The sequence below is a fragment of the Protopterus annectens genome, chromosome 12.part0, assembly GCF_019279795.1.
Source record: "Protopterus annectens isolate FY-2018-M chromosome 12.part0, PAN1.0, whole genome shotgun sequence".
NCBI classification, from domain to species: domain Eukaryota; kingdom Metazoa; phylum Chordata; order Ceratodontiformes; family Protopteridae; genus Protopterus; species Protopterus annectens.
The window spans coordinates 102,132,332-102,137,978 of record NC_056746.1 but is presented as its reverse complement, the minus strand read 5'-3'; positions in this window follow the sequence as shown (position 1 = coordinate 102,137,978).

Sequence of the window (5,647 nt, the reverse complement as noted above, 5' to 3'; positions counted from 1 at the left end):
GAGATAGGATCTGGTACCTCCTTGCTTGTTTATGTACCACAGGACTGTCATGTTGTTGGTGTGTACAATCAACCTCCCTGGTCTGTTCAGTGATTTGTAGGTTTGGAGGTCTAAAATAGTGCCCTCATTTCTCTCACATTTATGTGTTCCTTCATTTGGGAGGGAGACCACTACCCTTGAGCCATGTGGAGGTCTAAGACCACCCCCCAGCCCATGTCTGAAGCATCTGTAAATAAGGTCTGAGTAGGTAGTATAGGGTGAATGGGAGTGCAATGGTCAATCAGTTTATAAGTTTATTTAAGTCTCAATCCTGACGTGTTTGTATATAATAAAGCTGCTTGAAATTAACCCACAACTGATCATCTGTTTTATCCTGACCAGACGAGTGACATGGTCCCAGAATGGGATCAAGGGTGAAATGTCTTCAACCCATGAGGTGCAGAGTTAACAGTCGAACAAGCTGGGTGATACAGTGCTCAAACGATCAAAAAAGGCCAAAAACAAACTTCAGGTAATGAAAAACTTGCATAAATGATTTATTTCATAAAAGAAAATGATGCGAAGCATTTGCAAAGCACAAAATGCATTATTAATCAAACGCAAAGCACAAGGCATGTTATAAATCAAACGAAAAACACAAAATGCATTATTAATTAACCAAAATGCTCAAAACCACAATATTTGATAAAGTTATTTGAAATACTTATATGTTCAAAACTACTTCTGATTTGCATAATGTGCATGTTAAAAGTAAAACGAGCACAAAAAAGTATAACGAGCATGATAAAAGTCACATGACCATAACGAGTACAATACAAGGGCAAAGTAAGCATGGAAAAGCAACATGGCTGCATTTTTCCAGTAAATGACAATGTTTTTGCTATGTGCTACTATTCTGCATTGATTAAAGCTATTCAGAGCATAACTAGATTTGTTCGAAGTATCTCAGAGTGTGCAAAGGTTTTCTAGTGTGTGCTTTATTACAGTACAATTATTTTGAAGAGTTTACTGTGGCAAAGTACAGTTATTTCGCAAAGTGCAGCCAGAATACAGTAATTTTGAAAAGTTTCTTGTGCTCTGTACATTTTATTCACAGAGTTCAGGCATTTCAAAGTGTTTCTTACACTGTATAGAGGTATTTTGCAAAGTACAGCCATTTTGAGAAGGTTCTTGTGCTGTGTACTGTTTATTTGCAAACTGCAGTTATTTCAAAGTGTTTCATACACTGATACGGGGTGGTTTCACAAAGCACAGTAATTTCAAAGTGTCCATGTGCTACAGAAACATTTTTAAAAAATGCAGTTATTTTGAAGAGTCTATTGTGCTGTTGAGTATAGTTGCAAGTTCTGGCGTGTGTGTGTGTGTGTGTGTGTGTGTGTGTGTGTGTGTGTGTGTGTGTGTGTGTGTGTGTGTGTACTTGTACATAATTCCAAAGGTCTTACCCAGTCCACTTGTGTTTGAGCATGATATTGTAGAGAATTGGAGAATACTTGAGCAGGAATACGATATTTTCATACAAGCAGCTTTTTCTGACAAAGATGCATGTACGAGGGCATTTATTCTGGTTAATCTAGCGGGGTCAGAAGCCATTGAAAGAGAGCATTCATTGTGTATGTAGCAGCAGTATATGCAAGAGAAGGGGAAAACCGCCATACTGTTGTACAAGTTGAATCAAGGGAGGACCATGAGTGCTTGAAATGTAAATTTAGAGAAATGTGTAACCCCCAGACAAATATTACATTGGAGAGGCACTTATTTTATACAAGAGACCAAAAGCCAGGAGAAACTTTTGCAGCTTACATTACTGACTTGAGAAACAAAGCTAAAATGTGGAGGTTTGGTGATTTGAAAGACAAGTTGATAAAAATCAGGCTTGTGAGAGGTGTTAATAACGTTGCTATTTGAAAGATTTTGCTTCAAGACAGTGATTTAATGTTGAGTAAAGCCATAGAGATTTGTCAGATACATGGGCTTACAGAATGGCACACAAATATGCTTGCAAGTGATAAGAGCATGGTTTCAACAGCTTCTAGAACAAATGCAGACAGCATGCAGCATGTGGCTAACAGAAAGAGGCCCAAGCACATGGTAGCTGCAGCCCCTGCAGGATTTCCATGGAGAGTCCATACAATTCCAGCAAGTTCTAAGACTAGCTCAGTAAAATGGACATGCTCAGTGCAGCATAAGGGTAAGTCAGCAAAACTCAAGTCTCATTGTTAACTGCTGTAATTGTGGTGCCAATCACGAGTCCAAAAGAGAAAAGTGCTTAGCATTTGATCAGCAATGCCACAAGTGTAAAAAATGGAACCACTTTCAAAAGCTTTGTAAATCAAGCAAGCCTCATTCATTTATTAAGAAAACTCAAAAAGTAAGTTGATCACATAGAAAGCTGCAATTCTACTTTCTATGTAGATGGAGTATCAGTGGTTGGTGAAAAGGTTAATGCAGTAGATTTGTTGGCAAAAAAATGAAGTGTTTTGTACTGTCCTGATTAATGGTAAACCCACAGAGCTCAAGGTAGACACTGGTTCAAAGTGCAATGTTAAGTCAGCAGAAACATTTTGTTTGTGGTGAATGACTTTATTTGGCAAATTGTGTGAAGCTTGTTGCTTATGGAGGTGAAGAGATTCAAACCAAAGGTTCAGTAATGCTTTCATGCAATTTAGCTGGGAACAGTTGCAGCTTGCAATTTTATGTAGTCAAAAGACCTGTACGGTCATTATTAGGTCTCATAGACAGTTTAAGAATGAAACTACTTTCCTTTACCAAAGTCCATCATGTAAGCTCATGTCCTAGTTCCAGTTTGACTGATGCTATTTTCTCAGAGTATGCTGATGTTTTCGAAGACAAGCTAGGTAAACTTCCAGTTGTGTACTTCAAGAAATTAGACCTAGAGGTCAGTCCCGTGGTCAGATCAGTGAGAAGAGTTTTGATACCTATGTAGGACAGAGTCAAATTCCAGTTAGATAAAATGGTGCAGCAAGGTGTAATTTGTCCAGCTACAGAACCAACTGAATGGGTGTCTTCCATGGTAGTCACTCATAAAAAAAGCACAGATGAAATCAGAATATGTATTGTTCCAACAGATTTAAACAAAGCATTAAAGAGACCCCACTATCCTATGCGTACAGTCGAGGAAGTTGCTACCCTAGCATACCAAATGACACTGTTTTTTCTGTCTTAGATGCAAGGAGTTCATTTTGGCAAGTAATGCTTGATCGTAAATCCTCACTACTGACTAAATTCAGCATTTGGTAGATACAGATTTCTCAGAATGTCTTTTGGAATAAATTCTGCCAATGAAGTCTTTCAGCGTGTAATGGAGCAAAATTATTTGGGTTATCCGTGTGCTACCGTATTTCTCCATAAATAAGGCCTTACCAGAGAATAAGGCCTAGCATGGTTTTCCAGGGTGGTCATGCTATAAGCCCTACCCCAAAAATAAGCCCCAGTTAAGATCGTCAACAACACATGATAGACGTGTTGAATTATAAAATAATAATATTATTGACACCTGCTGACAGAGGTTATCATACTCTGCTCACCATTTTTGGACCATTCGGACAGCCAACTTCTTCTCTTTGCAGACAGACGTAAAAGTCTTTCGCTGGGAGTCCTCCACGATTCTTAATTTAACCCAAATCCTCACTCACACTTGGCATTTGAGATCCTTGGCCCAAAAACACTGGCAAGTGTACTTTGATTAGTCAAACGTACAGATGTTGCAAGTAAAACGTGCACTTGATAACAAATGGGTGTGGTTGTGTCTTCTTAACTGTCACCATTTCTGATGCCACTCCTGTCTCATAAGTCTTCAATTAACCCCCCCCCAGACAAGATGAGTGCAAAAAGAAAGAACTATTCCATCGAGTACAAGAAAGGTATCATGGAGGACTCCTGGGGAAAGAATCTGATGGCTTTCTACAAAAAGAAGAAGTTGGAACTCTGAACGGTCTGAAAATGGTGAGCAGAGTACCTCAGTCAACAGGTGGATGAGGGAAATTCTAAGAAGTGCAAGTGTGGATCAGGTCGGCAACCATTATTTCTTGAGCTGGAAGACATCATCTGTGAATGGATTGCTAACAGGAGAGCAGAGGCTTTGGTTGTGCACAGGGCTGATATTCAAGCATTTGCCCTTGCAATGGCACCACAGTTAGAAATATCCCCTGAAGAATTCAAAGCATCACAACATTGGCTGAATGGCTTCCTTCAGCGATATGAACTGTCTCTAAAAAGATCGACAACACTGTTCAAGCTGGAAGATATTGAAGTTATTAAATGTGCACTTGCATTTAAGCCCTTTGTTGATGGTATCGACTTTTCTAAGTACCAGCTCTCCAACATGATTCCTATGGATGAAACTGCAGTGTTTATGGGACAAGGATCTCAAACAACAATTGATCAGAGGGGGGCCTCATCAATCTACATTCCCTCCACTGGTTACGAAAGTGCACGCATTACCTATATTTTGGCAATTCGTCTAGATGGAAAGAAAACCCCACCTCTAATCATTAGTAAGGGCACGAAAGATAAGATTGAATGTGTTTCAGGAATTTACATTCCTGAAACTGAAATAGCCTGGTGCACACAAGCAGTTATAAGGAAGTAGGTCGATGTAATGCTGCCACTTGTTTGTGAGGTGGCGAAAGAGGGCTGCTAGTATGGGATTCAGCCAGCACTCACTTTGTTAAAGACATGAAGAACTTCCTTGCACAGAGAATAGATCAAATAATGATTCCCACAGGAATGACTGCCTATCTCCAGATTCTTGATATTGCAATAAGCAAGCCATTCAAAGACCATTTGTGCATGAAACTCAATGATGAGAAATTAGTGTGGAAACTTTGTGAAGGCTAGCCTGCAAGAGGTCGTGACTTGAGTGAAGAATTCATGGGATAAAATCACTGACAGCTGTGTTGCCAATGCACTATGAGCGGGCTACATTGACAAGCAGTGCTCATTTAAGGAGAGCTCTATTGCTAGACATGACAGATTGGGGCCAATGGTGCTACTGGAAATGGAGTCACAAGAAATTCAGGCCTGAATTCAGTGGGTTGGAGACTTACGACAATGTTCCAGAAGAAGATGGCATGACTGTATTTGAATAACATTTCCGTTATTGGGGCAACAGAATGGATTGCTTCTGCTTTCAGCTGACAGCAAGCTCTTGTCAGTTTTTTTTACTTTATTGTATTAAGGTAACATTTCATTATCAAGGGGTAATTACAAAGTAAGGCCACTAGTTCCCAGACTTCATTTTTATGACTTTCCATCATTCTTCTCTTACGGTTTGGGTAAGGAATAAAGAAAGCATCACAACTCAAGTGGCAGTTATTCACCTGTTTTATTCCCCTCCTCCAATACGCATGCACTGAGATTTTTCTGCACTTTCTGTTAAGCATGAAATATTACACTGTGAAAGCCAAGGTGTAGATATTCTGAAGTTGAAACATTTGTTGCACTGTTTATGTAAAATTCTCACACAACTGTTAATGCGTTACCTAGAAGTGTTGCCCAGTAATGGAAAAGTACCAAATAAATGTTAATTTGTGTACATGAATAAATGTCAATTTGTGTACATGAATAAATGTTGATTTTTGTACATGAATAAATGCAGATTGTTGTATGGGGGGTAAATAAGGCAACC